Below are 20,833 nucleotides of genomic sequence, written 5' to 3'. Positions count from 1 at the left end.
CAGTTTTTGGATCTATTTCAAATGTGAATGGATTGTAGTCAATTCGGGTTCTTTCAGTTACTATTTCTGCTTATTCTCCATTTTGTGACAGTCCAACATAGCACACAGCAAATCTGTTGAAAGACTTATTACATATGGTTGAGACACATCCGGGAAGACCACACTTAGAGAGCTACTACTTTGTTCTGTTCATTTTAGCATTGGGGAAGTGCCTCTCTCAAATTACTGCCAGGTTTCAAAGCCTATATGTTGAGTGGATTTGTTGAGATACACACATTGACAGTTACTGGCGTTACAGATGTGATGTGGAGTCTCCTACCCAGGTATTTACAGTTAACTGAAAAGATTACACACACACACACACACGCACGCACGCACGCACACACAACTGTAATAAAATATGAAACAGTTACATCAGAGGTGGGAATAGTAGTGTAATTTAAGTAAAGAGTTGTGTTTTAGGCAAATTAGCCAAGATGACAGTTTAGTAAAGACTAAAAGTAGATTTTATTCATAAATAATTGTAGTCACCATTTCTAACTTACTTTTACGATTTACTAAAGATTTTAGGTGAAATTTACACACATTGGGATGCACAAATCCTGCCTGTATTCATCCAGTGTGATACGTTTTCAAAAACTGATGCACATCCATGTAATCCCCACATTTATCAAGAAGAAGAACATGCCCTTAGACCAAAAAGTCCCCACTTGTCATTTGTCCCCCTACTTGTCTGCCTGGTACCAGAGGCAATTGCCGTCTCAATACATTTCTCACCGTCACATTGTTTTGATCTAGAACTCCAAACAAATGATAATATAGTATAATTTCTGTTCTGTCCTCCACTTAGCTTGGCACATGCTAATGTTGATGCAGGTATCACTAGATCAGACCTGTCCTAACAAAGTACCAAGGTTTATGATAGCTATTACCAATTACTTTCATGGTAGGGTAACCAACTTTCATTTAAGCTCATCATTTTTAATAACATAAACAGAGTAAGAAATTGAGTTCCTCCTGGTTTTCAAAAAAATTTCACATTGTGGAAAACATACATATACTAAAACGTGTAAAACATATAAATACAAATCATTATGGAGCAAATCGTCTATATACACAACACTTGAGTCGAGAAATGGAACACTGCTATCAAGATGCCTCTTCATATGTCTTTTCTTGGTCATAATTCTCCTTCCATCTTATAGATGGCTAGTATGCTGATTTCTCAAGTAACCATTTCATCTATTTTCTTTATAGTTTTATTACCTAGGTATAACCCCGAAACAATAGAGTTTAGTTTTAAATGTTTTTACATTTTATATAAGGAAATCTTACTATGTATGTGTTTGGATTCTTTCACTCAATTATGTAATGGTTCTAGTAGGAAGCCTCCAAGGTGGCCCAATAATTTCAGCCTCTTGGTGTTCAGACTCTCATGTAATTTCCTCCCCTTGAGTAACTTGCTTCTATCCACAGGCTATGACAACATCGAGTGACTGAGTTACAAATGACTGTGATTTTCATTTTAATGCCAACTCTTTCTCCCTCTCTCACTGGCTTTGATAAAGCCAGGCGCTACGTGGGAGAGATCCTTGCAGCAAAGAACTGAGCGCAGTCTCATTCGACGACCAGCAAGGAAGTGAGGTCCTCCCTCCTGTGGACTGCGAGGAATTGAATCCTGCCAATGACCACATAAGTGAACTTGGAAGTGGATTCTTCCCCAGACCATACCTAGATGAGACCTTAGTGCCAGCCAGCACTTTGAGTGCAGACTTGTGAAACCCTATGAAATGGAGAGTCTGGGTGGGCCGTACCTGGATTTTGGATCCACAGCAACAGAGAAAATAAATTTGAGTGTCACTCTGAGCTACTAAATTTTTAGGTAATGTTACATAACAGTAGGTAACCGGTACAGATTTATCTAGGGCCACGGCCCACACGGTTGAGAAGGGAGGGATCAGAAGGTGCAGAGAGAAATAGAAATGCTGAAATGGATATAGTCATAAGGTCACAAAGCCCACGTAGCCATCCCCTAGGAGGGTCTGGGGCACTCTCTTTACCACGCTGTTAGGGAATCATCAAGTACCAGTGTCAGCAGCATCTTGGGAGAGGAGTGCCTATTGTCTAAAGTTAGAGGTTGTGGTAGGGAATACTGTGACCAAACTGTGCTCCCTAGGAAGAATGGGGATGGTCATAGCTCTGAATGACTGAGTCATGTGCGGGACTTAATTGAAGGAAGTAATGTGGGTATAATTATGTGATTGCCAACAAGGTTGGAATGACAAAGGGGGCAGAATGATATGTGACCCTCAGGGATCTATCAATATGGATAATAGAGCATGGTTTCCCTCATAATAGGATATAGGCAGCCAACTCAGTTTCACCCTCATATACGCAAAAGCCTACACGTACGTGTGCGCGTGCGCGCGCGCACACACACACACACACACACACACACAAACACACACAGACATATACACCTACCCCTGGTTCTTCCCATGTCTGTGCATTTCTGTCATTAACCTTGCTCCAGGTGGTTTGTCACAGTTTCTATAAAAACCTACAAGTAGAGAGTTAATGGTCGGCTTCTCTGCTCCTTAGCTGACTTGCCTGGCACAGTGACCAAGGTCTTCATTCCTTATATTCCTTATATTCCTTATTCCTTATATAGGTGTGTGTGTGTGTGTGTGTGTGTGTGTGTGTGGAATTAAAAGAACATAAGCATAAAGAACAAAGGCTGAGGTCATTGATCCAATGGAAAGTCATGTTCCCTGACGCAGTTGGCAGAGTCAGGCTATTAGCAGACCTAGAAACCATTAACCTACAAATGGAGAGGCCAGTCCTCTAGGTTGAAGGGCTGCATGAGTACATATCATAGAAATTCTTTCATCCTTCTTCCAAAAGTCTATGGCCATTGGTTCAGCGGAAGCTAGAATACTCATGGGTTTGCAGGCTGTTGGACATGGGATCTCAGTTGAACTCACTGCTGGATACCCACGATCCTTTATGTCCCCTATTTAAATGCCTTGATCTAGATGTGAGAGTTAAAGGAGAACTTTCCCCATTACCTTCATCTGAATGATCCACTAGGGGGAATTTGTGCCTCCTTCTACCATAATTGTAGGCTGTGTGCCTCTAGAGGTCTCAGCTCTAAGACAGGAAAGCTCATTGGAAGGCACGTGGGTAGTTCTGATTGGAAGTAAAATTCTGGCTGCCACCTTATCCCTTTGGGTTTCTAGTGCCAGGAAGGCAGCAGTCAACGTTAGGAGCTACAGGGGCCACAGGGAATAGTTTTAGCATTCAGGTGATCTGCAGGGGCATTTGTGGTATTCCTATTCCCGGCATTCACTGCAGATGGGCAAGTAGTGTAGCCTGAAGAGGACATAGGACCCATGGGTTCAGAACTCTCAGGGATGGGGACCTTGGTCACAACACTAGGCAAGTAAGCTAAAGGAAGACAGGAACTGCCCACTAACCCTCCTGCTGTAGGTTTTTACAGAAACTGAGACAAACCACATGGAGCAAGGTTAGTGAGAGAAATCCACAGACATGAGCAGAACCAGGGGTAGGTATACAATATCCCATTCTGATGCTCTTTGCCATACATGCCCTCATCCACAAGGTAGTGTGAGTATGGACTATGAGTGGCTCACACCGATCGCACACTGTAGGTAAGGGTCTCAGCCTCTGGGGTGGGGGACACCTGGAGTTCTTCCTCTCCATTCGTTCCACCCATCAAAGGGTGTCAAAACGTAGTGAAAGTGATGTAGGAGTACAATGGCCTAACCCCTTCGCCTCTGTGACGAGCAAGTCACAGTGGCCCAGTACACACCCCTCATGTGTGGGTCAGAATACGGGGGTGGAGTTGAACTGAAAGCACCCTTTGTCTTAGCTTCTTTTACTACCCTGTGCTGACTCCGCTTTACACTGGGTCTCCTGAGAGCACCTCCTTCCTTATGCAGTACTTATGCAGGAATACCCGTTGTAGGCTCTGGTGTTTTGAATGCAACGTGAGAATCACAGTTTGGTGCGGTCCGCCTCAAGCATAGCCTCCTTGAGAGAGACACTTCCTAACATGGTGAGCTGTTTTATTCGTGGGAGTGTCTGCGGTCCCTCGGGATACATGATCTTTCAGGAATTGGACACAGGAAGTCTAAAACCAAGTGTGCACAAACTGTGAGAAGCAACAGCATCCTATGAAAAGATTCAGTGGTTCAGCGGAGAATAAGGTCAAGAGCCCACGGTGTCACCCAGTGACCGTTCATATCATAGGGAAATGTTTGAAGGCACTGTTACTGAGACTTGGAACACTGGTGTCAGGTCGACCGCAGGGTCGGAGCTCAAAACAGAGGCTTGAGCCCAAGTAGATTGTCTGGGAGGTGGTCCCAAGTAGTGCTCTAGGGATACTGTGAAGTGATCCAGGGAAGGGTAGAAACCAATCCAGGTTGATTTCAACAGCAGGTGAGTCCTGTGGGCATCGGGGGTTCGTTCAGTGCTACTGAGGCCCTCTGGTCTCACATGTCCCACTAGAGGGGATAGAGGCTAGAGCACTTATCCACCAACTACTGGCCACCGTTTGAACGCTTCTCCCAGGCACGTGCCTTCCCTGTTGTGTCCTTTGCGATCTGCTCCTTCATGTAGACTGAGCCCTCCGCAGAGAGTTCCAGGCACTTGCTGTAAGCCACCATCCTACACTGTTAGTGTGGGAAGGACTGAGGTGATAGAAGTGAAAATCCTGAAATGGCCTGCTATGATCCCCTCGTTGTGCAGAGAATTAGAAGACCTGGCAGCTAAGGGTGACCATTCACGAAGGAAAAAAGAATGAGACACGATTCTTTATATTTAATGCCTGGGAAGTTAAGATTTATTTGCTATATAGAAACATCTCCATACAGAACATCTGGCAGTAACAGATACATCAGTTGGGATGATATGTTATCGTATATCAGGGAAAATACAACCTTTGTACTGACTTGGGATGGACATCATAAGAAAGAGGTGGGAGGGAATTGGGCGGTGGGGTGGTATATTCCAAGGCCAACCAGTTGAAAAATCACTGGGAACTGAGGTTTTACAGTTGGCCTCACATGATTCAGCTCCCAGTTGGACGACATGAAGGAGATTGGCTGATGAAAACAGCAGGGTGCAGGTCAGGGCACTCAGCAGCAGCAAGAGCCACTAGAGCAGGTTGGTGGGTGGTGGCAGGGGGTCTAGCAACAGCTGGGGCGGCAGCAGCTGGACACACAGCAGGTGGGGCGGCAGCAGGTGGTCCGGCAGCAGGTGGTCTGGCAGCAGGTGGGGCGGCAGCAAGGCTGGCAGCAGCTGGAGCCACAGCAATTAGAGCCACAGCAGCTGGAACCCCCACAGCAGGGGCGGCAGCAGCTGGACACACAGCAGGTGGGGCGGCAGCAGGTGGTCCTGCAGCAGGTGGTCCTGCAGCAGATGGGGCGGCAGCAAGGCTGGCAGCAGCTGGAGCCACAGCAGCTGGAACCCCCACAGCAGGGCCGGCAGCAGCTAGAGATGCAGCAGCTGGGGCGGCAGCAGCTGGAACCACAGCAGCTGGAACCACAGCAGCTGGGGCGGCAGCAAGTGGTCCTGCAGCAGGTGGTCTGGCAGCAGGTGGGGCGGCAGCAAGGCTGGCAGCAGCTGGAGCCACAGCAGCTGGGGCGACAGCAGGTGGTCCTGCAGCAGGTGGTCTGGCAGCAGCTGGGGCGGCAACAAGTCTCCTGGCCACAGCCCTGGTCAGAGCAGACGGAGCCACAACAGGAGTTGACCATGGTGTCAGAGGGTGGAGGTTTGGGGTGGGTTTCCAGAAAGGTGGGATAGGAAGATTTGAACATCTGCTTCCCCAAGGTCACCTTTTATACCTTGCTTGGTGGCCAGTGTCTCACATGCAAGACTCTTTTCTTTTAATTGTTTGTCCTAATAGTAGCCAATTATCAAATTAGCCAGTTTTCATTTTCAGGTTAAGGTTTTCAAGATAGATGGATAACATGATTTCATTTTCCTGATACATGACTCATCCCATCTGCTTTTCCTGAATTATCTTTAATGTGTTTGTCTTGCTTTAGCTACCTAAAAGAAAACTGTCACCTGATTTATGTATAGAGGTATATGTGTTTATCTAATTGTGCTTAGCAAATCATATGTACTCTTGGGAGATAATGGTTCTTAGAGGCCCACATTTGTTTTGGTGACCTGGGAATATCAGGGTGCATTTCAGTCTGATGGCCCATTCATAGTGGGTCATTTATGCTGGGAACTTTTGAGTATGGTTTAGGGGATCACTGTCATGAGGATAAGAATCTTAGGACACACCTCCTCCCCATTGTGATCATGCCCCATTATCCAGACTTCCTGCTTGGAAATAAATAACTTTTCTAAGAAGTAAAACTAGGTCACAAATTTTGATATATCTTGTTTTCTCTCAGGTCTATCAAGGCATACTTAAAATACAAAAAATTCCACATGGTCAATGTTTCCATTTTGTTGAGTTTGGATATATGCCTAGACCCGTAATACCAACACCACAATTGAGGTAATAAATGTTATCTGTCATTGCCTAAAGATTTTTTTGTCCTCTTGCTCTGCATGTTATGTGTGGTAAGAACACTTAGCATGAGATCTACCCTCTTAACAAGTTTGTCAGTGCACCCTGTTGTATTGTGAGCTATATGTACATTGTTGTTCTGTAGATCTCTAAAGCTTACTCATCCTGTATAAGTATAATTTTATGTTCATTAAAGAACTACCCATTTCCTCTTCCTCCCTGAAAACCACCATTGTACTCTCTGCTCCTATGGACTTGATGATTTTATGTGTAATCATGCAGTATTTACTTGTCCTTCTGTGACTTACTTCACTTAGCCTAATGTCTTCTAGATCCGTCCATATTGCTGCAAATAATGGGATTTCCTTATTTTTATAAGGGTGATGATATTCCATTATGTGGCTATTTCATATTTTTTAAATCCATTTGTCTGTCAGTGGACATATGGGTTATTTCCATATCTTCACTATTGTGAATAATGCTGTTATAAACATGGGAGTGCAGATACCTCCTCAAGATCCTGATATCACTTCTTTCAGATATATACCCAAAAGTAGGGTTGCTGATTTATACAGTAGTTCTATTTTTCATTTTTTAGGAACCTCTATACTGTTTCCCATAGTGGCTGCGCCATTTTACATCCCAACAGTGTAAAAGGGTTCTAATTTCTCCACATCCTCACCAATACTTGCTATCTTTGGTGGGGTGTTACAGATGTGAGGTGGTATTTCATTTTTCTCCACAAACAAACCTCCAGAACTCAGCTTTAGGGCTTCTTAGGGGAAGTCAGCTGCAGAGATAGAAGCCCTCTATCTACCTGTATCATAAGGTTCAAGTCCCTCAACTTCTGCTTTGTTGGGCTGACTTTTCTTCTGACTTTGACTTCTTGTTTTTCTGTCTTTGTCAGGGCATGTTGACTTATCTCTGTTTCCAAGATTTACTTGTCAATACAAGTTAGATTGCCCAGTGTCCTTGCCTTTTACTGTAATTCATATCTTACCATCTTGCTGTCTCTTTAAATTGCTGGGCTCTGAAGATACCCTATATTTTTCTGCTTCATTACTTAAATTGTTGATCAGATTTCACTTTCTAGGTCTTTATTTCCAAGAAAGGAGACATAAAATGAATATCCAGGTTAGACAACACCAACCTATTTATTCATAGTGGGATGGAGTAAAAGCTTAAAGGTTACAAAATTCCCAACCAAATGACTAGCAGACTAGTGTTTCAAAAAAATAGGGGCACTGCCAGTTCATCAGCTGGCTCTTCAAATACATTTTCCCCGTGGAGAACAAGGGAACCCAGAGAATGAGGAGAACACTGGAAAACCTTGTCTTTGAATTACGTTCTTCCAAATATATGTCATTTTCAACTTTAGGATGGTTTTTGAGTAGTCATTTCATTCTTGGACTGGTCTTTCTGAAAACGGAACCATGGACATCTCAACTTTGTTGAGTCTTTCCGTAAAATATGTTTATCAAATCATGAAGTTGGGAAAGATTGAATATATTGAATGCCAGAATCATGATTCCAAGTGACTTGGACGTCCTAGCATAAGAGGCAAAATCTAGCACAAGGAAATCTCAGAGGCTTTCTTAGATCTAAAAGAGTAGTTACCAATGCAACATGGCACATGGGATCGAGGAGGAGTAAATATATCTAAACTTCTTGGGAGAATTTATTTGAACTGCCTACATATCCTGAGGTTGTATGTACCCTTAGCAGCTCTTCCTTGGGTATATTATTACCAGAATGAGCCATGTTACTAGTGGTATTGGGTAGCAAAAGAGATTCAGAATTGCTGCTCTTCAGATAACCACTGGACATCTATAAGCATAGATTGAAGCAGTTTGTAATGAAAAAGACATAGGTGTTTACATGATATTGTAACCTCAGAACAAGTCCACATTTAGTGCCATTAAATGCTGAATGCAGACATTAATACATTAACGCAAGTGTGGTATTTTAAAAGGTAGAAGACACAGTTCTACTCCTTTCTTAGCAATCAGAACACATCTGAAAATGTGTTCAGTTCTTGCCTACATTTAGAATAATAGAGATAAATTGCAGTATATTAAAAGCAAAATTGCTAAGGTGGTGACATCATGATCAATGAAGAGCAGGTGAAAAAACTTGGGAAAATTGGCCTAAAGAAAAGAAAAGTGGAGCAAAGGCATGGCTGTGCAGCATGGAGGAGCTGTATGTGAGAGATTGGACTTGCCCCAAATGAATGTCATGGGCTGACACAGGATAAGTGGGTGGCTCATAGAGAAAAAAAAAATTTATACTCACCATAAAGTTTTATGGAATGGCTTCCTCCATACATAGCAGGGGGACATAAGTGTAAGCTGGTGTTGCAGAGGAAGACTCGTGAACCAGATGGTGGAGATTGGGTGAAATGACTTTGAGGATTCCTTTTACCATAAGGGACCTATAAGTCTAATCAATCAAATTCTTCACGGTGCTTCTTTTTTTTTTTTTTTTTTTCGTGGCCATTATGCCCTGGCCCTAATTTCCAAGCTGACACAACCAAGCTAAAAACCCAGGCTCACATATACAAGTGCACATAAAACTGGTAAAATCTGAACAAGTTCTGTAGATTGTGCTAATGTTAGTTTCTGAGTTTTGGTGTGTACTATAATTCTATAAGAAGTGACCATTGGGGGAAATTGGATAGAGAGTACCCAGAATTTTGCTGTACTGTTTTTCAACTTCTTGTGAACCTATAGTTATTTCAAAATAAAATGTAAAATAAAGCTCAGTAGAGGTAAAAGGGAGCACACTTTTGTCTACCATGTACCTTTATCTCATTAAATCTTTGTCACAACTGTCTTTTTTCCTTCAATCAATAAAATACATATTTGAGAAATGAAGAGATTCTTGTAGGTATGAGATAAAATTTGAAAATTCTAGTTTGCTGCCTTGAAGTCAGACACATAGAGTTTAAAAAAATTTTTAAAACAAGTGTAAAAACACTTAAGTGTATCTTAAGTGTAAGAACACTTAAGATATACCTTCTTAGAAAATTTTAAGTATATAAAACAGTATTGTCAGCTGTCAGCACTATGCTATATAGTAGATCTCCAGAAGTTACTTATCTTGCATAACTGAAACTTTGTACTCTGACCAGCATCTTCCCATTTATTCCTTTCCTCAGCCCCTGGCATCACCATTCTGCTCCCTGCTTCTATTTGATTATTGAGTTTGATTATTTTATGCATGTAAGATCATGCAGTATTTGTCTTTCTGTATTTGACTTATTTCATTTAGCATAATGTCCTCCAAGTCCACCCATGTTGCAAATGGCAGGATTTCCTCCTTTTAAAGCTGAATAATACTCCATTCTATATATACACTATTTTTTCTTTATCTGTTCATCTATAGATGAATGCTTAGGTTGTTTCCATATCTTGGCTATTGTGAATATTATTGCCATAAACATTGGAGTACAGGTATTCCTCTGAGGTTCTGATTTCAGTTACTTTGGATACATACTCAGAAATGGGATTGTTGGATTGTATGGTAGTTCTGTTTTTTAATTTTTTAATGTTTATTTATTTTTGAGAGAGAGAGAGCAGATGAGGGGCAAAGAGAGAGGGAGACACAGAATCTGAAGCAGGCTCTAGACTCTTAGCTGTCGGCACAGAGACCAATGAGGGGCTCGAACTCACAAACCACAAGATCATGGACCTGAGCTGAAGTCGGATACCTAACCATCTGAGCCACCTAGGAGCCCCTGTGTTTTAATTTTTGAGGAACCTCCATATTTTTTTCCATTATAGCTGTACCAACTTAACATTTTCATCTACAGTGTACCAGAATTCCCTTTTCTCAACATCCCTATCAACACTTGTCTTTTTTTTTTTTAATAATAGCCATCCTAATAAGTATCAGGTGATATCTCATTGTGATTTTGATTTGCATTTCCCTGATGATTAATGGTGTGTGACAATTTTATAGGTGTGTATCATCATCCTTTCTTTGGAGAAAAGCAATCCTAAATTGAGAGTTTAAGTAACACGTCCAAGGCCACAGTTAGTATGTGGTACAGTCAAAATTCAGACCTAAGTCTAATTCCCAAGTCCGTGGGCTATCTACACTGAGCTGCCTCTGTTTAAATTGGTTTAAATCAATTCATGGATTATAGTTTTCTAAGGACTCTTTTTTGTTGGCAGTTGTAATCCATAGCTCTCATGTTATATGTATTAGGTTCAAAGATGCCTCCCTTTAAACCTTTTCTTGTTTCTGCTAACACTTAATTGTGACCTGGATAAAAATCTCATTGGTGAGTACCAGTTTAATTTTTCTGTTGTAGGGTCCCCTGAGAATATGTGCTCCTATGTCACATGAAAAAGAGCAATATGCATTGAACATTTCATTAATAAGAAATAATGAGAGATGAGCAATATCAGTGCCTTCCAATACTAAAAAGTTTTATTTGGGAGCCTCAAGAAATTCCACATGAACATAGATTCCATTGAGAAACATTGGAAAGAAAAAAAACCTAGAAGAGGAACATTTAAAGACTTTTATATTTAGAATCAGAATTAGAAATTCTGAAAAATCAGCTGCATAATCTGACCATAAATTCTGACTCATTTGGCAATAAGGTATTTCTACATAAGAGAATAAGTGACATAGAGACCAGAGGTTTCCAGATCAGTCCATGGGTCTGTTTGTAAGTTCATGACATCAGGAAGTGCCATGTGTTTTGTTAAATTAGATGCTTTCTTCCTGGACTGAAGGATGGGGGCAAGGAGGTTCCAGTCCAGAGCAGGATGTTCAGCAGCAAGAACTGCCATAGCAGCTGGGGCAGCAGCAGGTGCAGGTGGTCTGGCAGCAAGAGGGGTGGCAACAGCTGGACACACAGCAGCTGGGGCAACAGTAGGTGGTCCTGCAGTGTGTGGTCTGACAGCAGCTGGGGCAGCAACAAGTCTCCTGGCAGAGGCCATGGCCACAGCTCTGGTCAGAGCAGATGGAGCCACAACAGGAGTTGACCATGGTGTCAGAGGGCAGAGGCTCTGGTTGGGTTTCCAGAAGAGTGTATTCCTTGAATCTAGAAGACTTCTTGCTCCAGGCCCCCTTTTACACCCTGCTGAGGGACCTCTTTCCATGTTACTGTTTACCCTAACAAGTAAGCAATCGTTTAATTAGGTAATTACATTTTCCAAGTTGGATGGAAAACATTGTTTCCTTTGCCTGATTAGGATTTATCCCATTATCTCCTCCCCTGTCACATCTTGGCTGTCTTCCTTTGTATGAATCATCTTGGCTCAGATTCTAAGCTGAATATGTTGACTCTCTCTCCATCTGCCCTTTCCTCCTGAATCATCCCTGGTAATTCTGTCCTTGTAGGCACCATCTATGTTTACAGATAGAGAAGCTTCTTCCAGAGAGCAGTTGTCATGGTGAACCTTGACATGGAGTAGTCCAGGTTTCACTCTTCCTCATCTGTGGGTCTTATCATGCTTGCAATTTTTGCAGCATTTCTTATGGAAAAAAGATTTAGTCATAGGTTAAATCCCGATATAAGAAAATCTCAGAAGAATGGAATCTTAACCTGAGAAGTCAAAGTAAAATCCATCAGTGTGGTCAGTTGTTAGCAAAAACAGTTGTGGGCACATGCAGAATTCTCAAGATACTCAGACTGTGTTCTAATCCCATTTCCTGGACTTGCTGTTTTTAAAGAACAAATATGTATCTGGAATGGACATATAGCCCTTCAGGAATCACCACCACTAGAATTGATAAGAGAACCTAATATATGCAAAAAAATTTATATTTATACATAAAATAGAATATACAGTATAGCCCCAATTATGTAAAAACATAGAGAAATATTGAAATTATTACAAATATTAATTTTATTAACATTTAATTACAGATATTAAAAATGATATTAACAGTATTTCTGGTTGGTGGACTTACAGAAACTGTTAATTTTCTCCTTAACACTTTTATCTTCTACTTTTCTTTGATGACTTTTCTTTTGTAAAGAAAAGAAAAGAAAAAAGAAAAGAAGGAAGGAAGAAAAGAAGAAAGAAAGAAAGGAAGAAAAAGAAAGAAAGAAAGAAAGAAAGAAAGAAAGAAAGAAAGAAAGAAAGAGAAAAAGAAAACCTTGTCGTGCAATTACACCACTATTTAGAGATCTCTAATGTGACCCTCTAGGACTGGGGGTTGGAAGATACCAGATCAGGATGATACTGTCAGGGAGGAAGAATTTCCTTTTCCCCTCAAGGTCCTTCTAGCTGGACTAAGAAACAAGTTGACAGAGGCACCTGGGTGGCTCATTCGGTTAAGCTTCTCACTCTTGGTTTCAGCTCAGGTCATGATCTTACACTTTCATGTGTTCGAGCCCCATGTTGGGCTCTGCACTAGCAGTGCAGAGCCTACTTGAGATTCAGTATCCCTCTCTCTCTGCCCCTCCCCCACTTGTGTTGTCTCTGTCTCTCTCAAAATAAAAATTAAAAAAAAAATTTGTTTGAAAAGAAACAAGTTGACATGAAACAGATTAACAGGAGAAAATCAATTTTAATAGCATACATCTGGGGACACTGAAATTCCAAAGATCATGAGGCAGCATGATGCTTCTATGAGCTAAGGAGAAGGGTGGGAGTCTGAGGATACAAATGGGGAAAAGACCATTATCCGGAAGGTGAGAGATGTTTACAAAGCAAAGTTGCCCTATTATGTTGATAAGCTTCTTAGCTATCTTCATTAATAATTCTCTTCCTGATAAAAGCAGGCAGTTGACGGGAGGTAAAGAGTGTTTCCTGAATCTGCTGGGTTTTGATTGGTTTTAACTCAAGGTTCATGCCAAAGTGGCCCCTTTGGGGACAGTCTGCCCTCAGCACCTATACTTCTCAATATCATCCAGGTCTCAGCTCAAATCATCCCCTTCACAAGAGAAACCACCTCTGACCTCACAATCGCAAGGATTTCTCAGTCCCTCTCATCATATTGTACTCTTTGTGTTTCACTTGTCTTCCTAGAACTTACCTTTATTTGAAAGCACAATCATGTGCTTATTGTCATGTGTTGCCCTCTAGAATATCAACTCTTGGTATTACATTCTCAGTAGCTTGAATATTTCTCTGATATATAGTAAGCATTCAGTAAGTATTTGCTGAATGAATGAATAAATATAGCACATGATTCCATTGGGCAGGGTCATGGCGTGTGTGTATACATATTTAAACATAGAAATATTTATATAAACACGGGAAAAGGTCAGGAATGATATCTATCAATCTAGGGATGGGAAGAAGGTCATTAGGGAGACTTTTACTTTATACTTTATAAATTTTCTTCATGTTGGGTTATTAGAAATACTTTTGCCTTCTTTTCAGTGTTTTCAAATAAAATCAAGTTTTTTAAAACAAACAGGAGATTTGGCTTAGCCAAGAAACACATCTCATGAACTATGGATTCTTGTTATAACCTCTTCCAGATTTTGTGTGACCCTACCAGGCATGGGGCAAGGCCTCATGATAACAGGCTATTGACTCTCTGGTGCCCTTAGGATGTATTCCAAACTTCTCAACACCCTTCACACACCTACTTTCCAACCCCATCTACAGTCACTCTCTCATCTTCCTCATTGCCCTAAGCTCTAGTCCACACTTTTCAGATTCAACCCTTTGCAATTCTGTCTAAGACCCTAGAAAACCTATTCCTTATTTTCTACCTCACAAGAACATAGCTCAAATGCCACTCTCTGATAGCTTCTCTTACTCCTTCAAACAGTTATTTGGTGTTATTTCTTTGATATTCCCATAGAGTTCAATTCATCTTGGCTACAGAGCTGCAACCATGTTGTTCTTGTTTGAATCCTCCACATCTAGCAAAGTCCTTGGCTCATAGTATATTCTCAATAAAAGGTTTTGGAGCTTGAGAAAACATTAAAATAACTTTAAAGATCTTTTAAGTTGTATTATGATACTAAGTTATAAAATGTCTGCATAGAAACAATATAATGAAATTTCACTAATTGAAAAATAAGAGAGCAGACTGGCCTAATTTAGCTGGCTAGAACTTTTTAAAATATTGCCTTTAGGGGCACTTTTAGGTGGCATCTTTAGGGATTTAGTTGGTTAAGTGTCTGATTCTTGATTTCAGCTCAGGTCATGATCTCATGGTTTGTAAGATCGAGCCCTGCACTGGGCTCTGCACTGACAGTGTGGAGCCTGCTTGGGATTCTCTGTCTCTCTCTCTCTGTCCCTCCTCCACTCACACTCTATCTCTCTAAATAAATAAATAAATAAATAAATAAATAAATAAACTTAAAAAAATACTACCTTTTAGCTTCTTTCCAATACATTTAAAGTGTAATTAAGAATCATAGCTAAAGAATGCTTCTAAGTGATAGGATCAAGGCATAGGTACAGAATGATATGATTCACTTGCAGTTAGCATTAAGTAAGTCCATACTGTGTTAAATATATCTTCTGTAATTAAATTCACTGTCTCAGTTTGCCTTACAAACAATCATTTTACAGAAGATGCCAAGTTTCAGGTGGGCGCAGGCCAGGAAAAATTAGCCTGCACATGTCACTGATGGAATGTGTCCAAATTAGTGATATTTTATTGTGTGAATGTCATAGCAAGAGATTTAAAGGGTGTAGGAGACATTTAGGACATTGTTCTAATCCTTTTCTCATGGTTCTGGTAATGTGTCAGCCACATAATGGATAATTGCCCCAATACATGACACTCCCAGGAATGTATAATGTCCTTAGAATAGAATTACTTTCCTGAGAGTGAAAGCGAATCACTGGTCCCATAGTCTTTAATGTTTAGGATGTGCACATGATCATGTAGGGATTGTGTTGGGGCCTACAAAGCCCCAAGTGACTCACAGTTCAAATCACAATAGCAGGCCCATGTTTGCAGACAAGCTACATGTTGGTTAGAAATGTTCTCCTTGGGGTGCCTGGGTGGCTCAGCTGGTTAAGCATCCAACTCTTGGTTTTGGCTCAGGTCACAATATCACAGTTTGTGGGTTCGAGCCCTGCATTGGGCTGTACTCTGCCGGTGACGAGTCTGCTTGGAATTCTCTCTCTCTCTCTCTCTCTCTCTCTCTCTCTGCCCCTCCCTTGCTTGCTCTGTCTCTCTCTCTCTCTCAAAACAAATAAATAAATAAAACTAAAAAAAATGTTCTTCTGGAAAGGTCTTTGTTGGGTTTGGTAGAATCATAAAACTAGAGTCTTGTAGAGCTGTAGATTGTCACTCACTGATATATGTAGCAAACAGCAGTTGAAAGCTTCCCTATTTTGTTCCAGGCACTATGCATGAATGTCCGTACTACTTGTTCTTTAAGACTCAAGTGTCATTACCTCATCCAACAAACTCTGCTTGATACTCTCCACTCAAACTGCCTTTCCCTCTTCTAATATCCTGGAGGTATCTTTAAAATTTTTTTTTTAATTTACACTTACTTATTTTTGAGAGACAGAATGAGACAGAGCATGAGCGAGTTGGGGGCAGGGGGGGGTGGTGGGCAGAGAGAAGAGACACAGAATCTGAAGCAGCCTCCAGGTTCTGAGCAAGTATTCAGCACAGAGCCTGATGTGGGGCTCAAACCCGAGAACTGTGAGATCATGACCTGAGCTGAAGTCAGACACTTAACTGACTGCACCAGGCACCCCTGGAGGTATCTTATAGCCCCCATGCCTAGCTTGCAGCATGGCCAAGAGCTAGTTCCATATACACATTTGTTAAATAAATCATATAGTCTCCACCTTTGAGAAACTCAGTGTGGACAGAGAAAGAGATGAATAAAGAGACAGTTCTAGTCCAAAGAAAAATTCTTTATGGAGAACCAAGTGCTCCTGTAGACTGTCTCAGGATAGGAGAAATAACTGTCTAAAAGTGATGCAGAAAAGGGACATTAGATTTAGACCTCAAAGAGCAAAAGGGGACAGATGGAGAATGAATTTGAGACAGAAATGCTGACATGTACAAAGGGGCAGAGACATGGGAGAGCATGGTGTGTTCATGGAGTGGGAAGTGATTTTGGAGAGCTAGAGTTACAGGGGTACTCTAGCATTCCTGTACTTTAAAATAACCTTAGGATGTGGGGAGCTGACTTTGGCTCAGGTCATGATCTTGTGGTCCGTGGGTTCAAGCCCCATGTCGGGCTTTGTGCTGACAGCTTGGGGCCTGGAACCTGCTTCAGATTCTGTGTCTCCCTTCCTCTCTCTCTCTCTCTCTCTCTCTCTCTCTCTCTCAAAAATAAATAAACATTTTTTAAAAATTTAAAAAAACATTAAAATAACCTTAGGATGTGATGTATACTTTGGGGGATGTTGGAATGTCACAGAGCAACACTGATGGGGCAGGAGACATAGATTTTTCTCTTTAGCTTGAATCATGTAAGGGTAAGAAACTGAAGCATGAATGAAATCTGCATATGGTGTATGAATGGCGAATAACTCTTGCCAAAAATTTTCTTCACCCAGTGGCCATTCTCTTGAAGCTAGGGTGAGTAGAAAAAAATGAAGCATTGCTGGTTCATTAAAGACTCAAAGAGATGAGTTTTCTTTGTGTTATCTGATGCTTTTTTGTTGTTAAAATAAGTTTAGAAATTCTGTTATGTAGTGATCCAGGTCTAAATTCTTGTCTGTATCTGTATACAAAATCAGTTATTCAGGAGCTAGTTATAAACACAGGAGAAGTAAGTCCGTTTTATTTCTGTGATGAGAAAAGTGAATATTGAATTAAAAAATGGGATAATCAGTAGAAGAGAAAAATCTAAGAAAATGTCATCAATAAAAACTGAGAATTAAGATGATCTACTCAGAGTCATATAACCTTGGCCAATAATGTCTTTCTTACTGAGTGATGGGAGATGGTGTTGAATGCCTGGTAGTCACTTACAGAGTGCCTCATGCAGAGTGATGGTCTTAGGGAAAATGTGGGAGAGAAATCAGAAACTAGACACACAGCCATCGCAACTCATTTGAGTAACATCACCCAGGACTCTGTGTCCTGGTGCCTTGCATAAAAGAAGCTTTTGATTCTGTAATGATGTTGATGGGGAAGGTGCAAGTGTGGGATAGGGCATTCAGCAACAAGAGGATCCATAGCAGCGAGGGCAGCAGCAGGTGGTATGGAAACAAGTGATCTGGTGGCATCTGGGTATCCAGCAGCTAGGGTGGTAGCGACTGGACATATCACATTTAGGGTGGCAGTAGCTGGGGCACCAAGAGGTCCCCTGGCAGAGGCTGTGCCACAGCCCCGGTCAGAGCAGATGGAACCACAATAGGAGCTGACCGTGGTGTCAGATGGTGGAGGTTCATCATTTCCAGATGAGTGAGTTCCTGAGTTTGGTTATCTCCTTCCACAGTGCCCTCTTTGTACTCAGCTGAGATGCTGCTCCTCAAAAATAAAACTCAACCAGAATCTCCAACCTAACTTTCCTTACTCTTTCCCATAAATACATTTCACCCACCATACTAACTTATTTCCTATGGCATTTGTTGTTTCACCCAGGAATCTCTGGCTCTTGTCTTCTCATTGTCCCAATCCATGAATTAATATTGATATACTTCTACTCCTTAACTGGTTATACTGTTTTCCTGATACTTTTAAAGTAAAGATTTGCCTTCATAAGAATACAAACACTCTGCTTTTACCCAGTTCTCTCCTTCACTTTGTCTTGTCTTATGTGTTTGTGAGCTGTATGCCTTCTCCTGAGTTTTCAAACTTGACACATTTTATTTCTATGAATCAATCCTTATTTATTATTCTTCTCCAGTATTACCAACACACTCTACTGGCACGTATCTTCCTATTAAATTCAAGATTCCATTGTGACTTCCATGAGGGGTGAGAACTGGGTCTCATCCCACATGTGTACTTCCCAGAACCCAATAGCACAAGGACCTTGCTAGGTGGCCTAAAATTCAATTATAGTAAAAAGGACATTCTTGTTTTCTCTTGATAAACTTGATGGGAGAGAGGTGGACAGTCTGGTTTGGGGAAAATTTAATTATTTGCATTTTCTCTAATGTAGGCTTTGATTGATATGTGCAAAATCAGTTTTCTTTGTAGGGCAGAAACCCAAACTTATCTTCAGTTCATAATCAACATTAAAAAATAATTAAGGACCACAAATGTTTCTGACACAGAGTAAGCATTTATTGAGACATAATTATTCTATCTCACATAATTCGTTGCAAAGGCCAAGCATGCACAACAGTCATAAGATTAGGAACCTGTCCCCATGAAGTAAGGTAGATATTTGACTGAATGTCAAGGTAATAGGCATAGAACTTGGAGGGTTTGCATGGTATTTAGTTGCTTGGTGGCATGACCAATAAGATAAATAAATACAGTGACAGATCAGAACATGGCCAGATGCTGTGGACAAAAGAAATGAGAATAAGACAAGTACATTGGCATGATGGTGCTCAACTCAGGGCTGGTGGTGAGGAGCAAAGTCAACAATAAGAGGATCCACAGCAAACAGGGCAACAGCAGGTCATATGGCCCCAGGGGGCCCCAGGGAGTCTGACAACCTGCTGAGTGGAAGCAGCTGGAGTCATAGCAGGAAAGGTGGCAGCAGCTGGACACATAGCAGCTGGGTCAGCAACAGGTCTCCTGGTAGAGGCCATGGCCAAAGCCCTTGTCAGAGCAGACAGCTACAACAGGAGCTGACCCTGGTACGAAATGGTGGATGTTCTGTGTGGGTCTCCAGGACAATGAGATTCTCAAGTGGAAATCTTCTTCTCCCAAACTCTACTGAAGAGCTGTCATCATCACATCCAGGGTTATTTTCTTGCTATTGTTTATCATGTTTATTTTTTATGTTTATTTATTTATTTTTGAGAGAGAGAGAGAGCACAAGCATGGGAGGAGCAGAGAGAGAGAGAGAGGAGAGAGAGAGGGAGGGAGGGAGAGAGAGAGGGGGGAGGGAGGGAGGGAGGGAGAGAGAGAGAGAGAAGAGAGAGAAGAGAGAGAGAATCTGAAACAGGTTTAAGGCTTTGAGCTGTGGTCAGCTGAGAGCCTGATGCTGGGCTCGAACCCATGCACCATGAGATCATGACCTGAGCTGGAGTCAGATGCTTACCTGACTGAGCCACCCAGGTACCCCTTGTTTACCATGTTTAAAAAGAACTTATCAGACATTGTGATTGTGGCATGACTCTCATGCAGAGGTCACTTTGCATTTAAAATGGATGCTTATGGGGAGCTGAGGTGGCTCAGTCAGTTGAACGACTGACTCTTGATTTCAGCTCAGGTTGTGGGATCAAGCCCTGCATTGGGCTCCACACTGAGAGTGGAGCCTGCTTAAGATTCTCTCTCTTACTCTGCCCCTCTTCCCTGCCCACTCTCTTAAAAACAATAATAATAAATTTTAAAAAGTAGAATGGATGCTTACACAGTTTTCATGTAATTTATCCCTAAAAGCATCACTTGCCTTTCTTTTCTGTTTCAGCATCATCTCATCTGTTTGTCTTATCCTTTTAATACGTATCATTGGATATTCTGAGCATACTTGGAGTCACTCTTTGGCCTTCCAATCATTTAACCTCTTATATCCAAAAGAGACACAGAACCACATTTCCTCCTACCAGGACAACACTTAAAACAGACACAAACGTGGATATGCTATTGCACAAAAAAAAAAAAAAAAAAAAAAGGAAAAGGAAAAAGAAAAAGAAAAAGGAAATGAGACCCCACTCCACTGTAGCACCATGGCTGGTGGTAAAACCAGCCCAGCACACCTGTAACTTAGTGAAGAAGCTAAGAAATACAACTGGGTTTAAGGCATGTGGCTTCAAGTTTATCTCATTCAAAATTGAATTGGTCATTCTCACTTTTTCTAAACCAACACCCCAATTATCCAGTCCTATTACAAATTACTTATTTTTGGTCCAAGTTTTCAAGCTAATAAAGTTACTAGAGTTCTCCTTTCTTCAAATGATCATGTATTGATTCTCTCTATGCTGGAGCCATTCTCAGGACATAGACACAGAAGCAAATAATATCCACCCCATCCTTTTGCCACTAGGACTCCATTCTGACTTGCTGAACAACAGCAGATTATTTGACAGGGTGGATTGGTAAGGCCATTACCCATATGCTGGGTCTGCAAACAGGAGGTTTATACACCTTCATCCACATTTATCCACCTTTATCCGCTTCAGCAACATATGCCAGCAACAGAGGCACCTGCAGATGCATCCAAAATACTAGCCTTGGTTAAGTCAGAGCAAATGAAGCTCCATCAAGAGCCACATTGTTGCCACTGAAAGGAAAAGGCTCTTTTCTTTAAAA

At 41.4% G+C, this 20,833-nt stretch overlaps 1 pseudogene; it reads right to left on the bottom strand.

The window, feature by feature from the left end:
- Positions 1-4,835: 4,835 nt before the first annotated feature.
- LOC131498507 (keratin-associated protein 4-9-like) lies at positions 4,836-11,599 on the bottom strand (annotated as a pseudogene).
- Between the last annotated feature and the right edge of the window lie 9,234 nt (positions 11,600-20,833).

The sequence above is a fragment of the Neofelis nebulosa genome, chromosome 16 (genome assembly GCF_028018385.1).
Source record: "Neofelis nebulosa isolate mNeoNeb1 chromosome 16, mNeoNeb1.pri, whole genome shotgun sequence".
NCBI classification, from domain to species: Eukaryota; Metazoa; Chordata; class Mammalia; order Carnivora; family Felidae; genus Neofelis; species Neofelis nebulosa.
The sequence above is the reverse complement of the archived record's forward strand: the minus strand, read 5'-3'. Positions and strand labels throughout refer to the sequence as shown.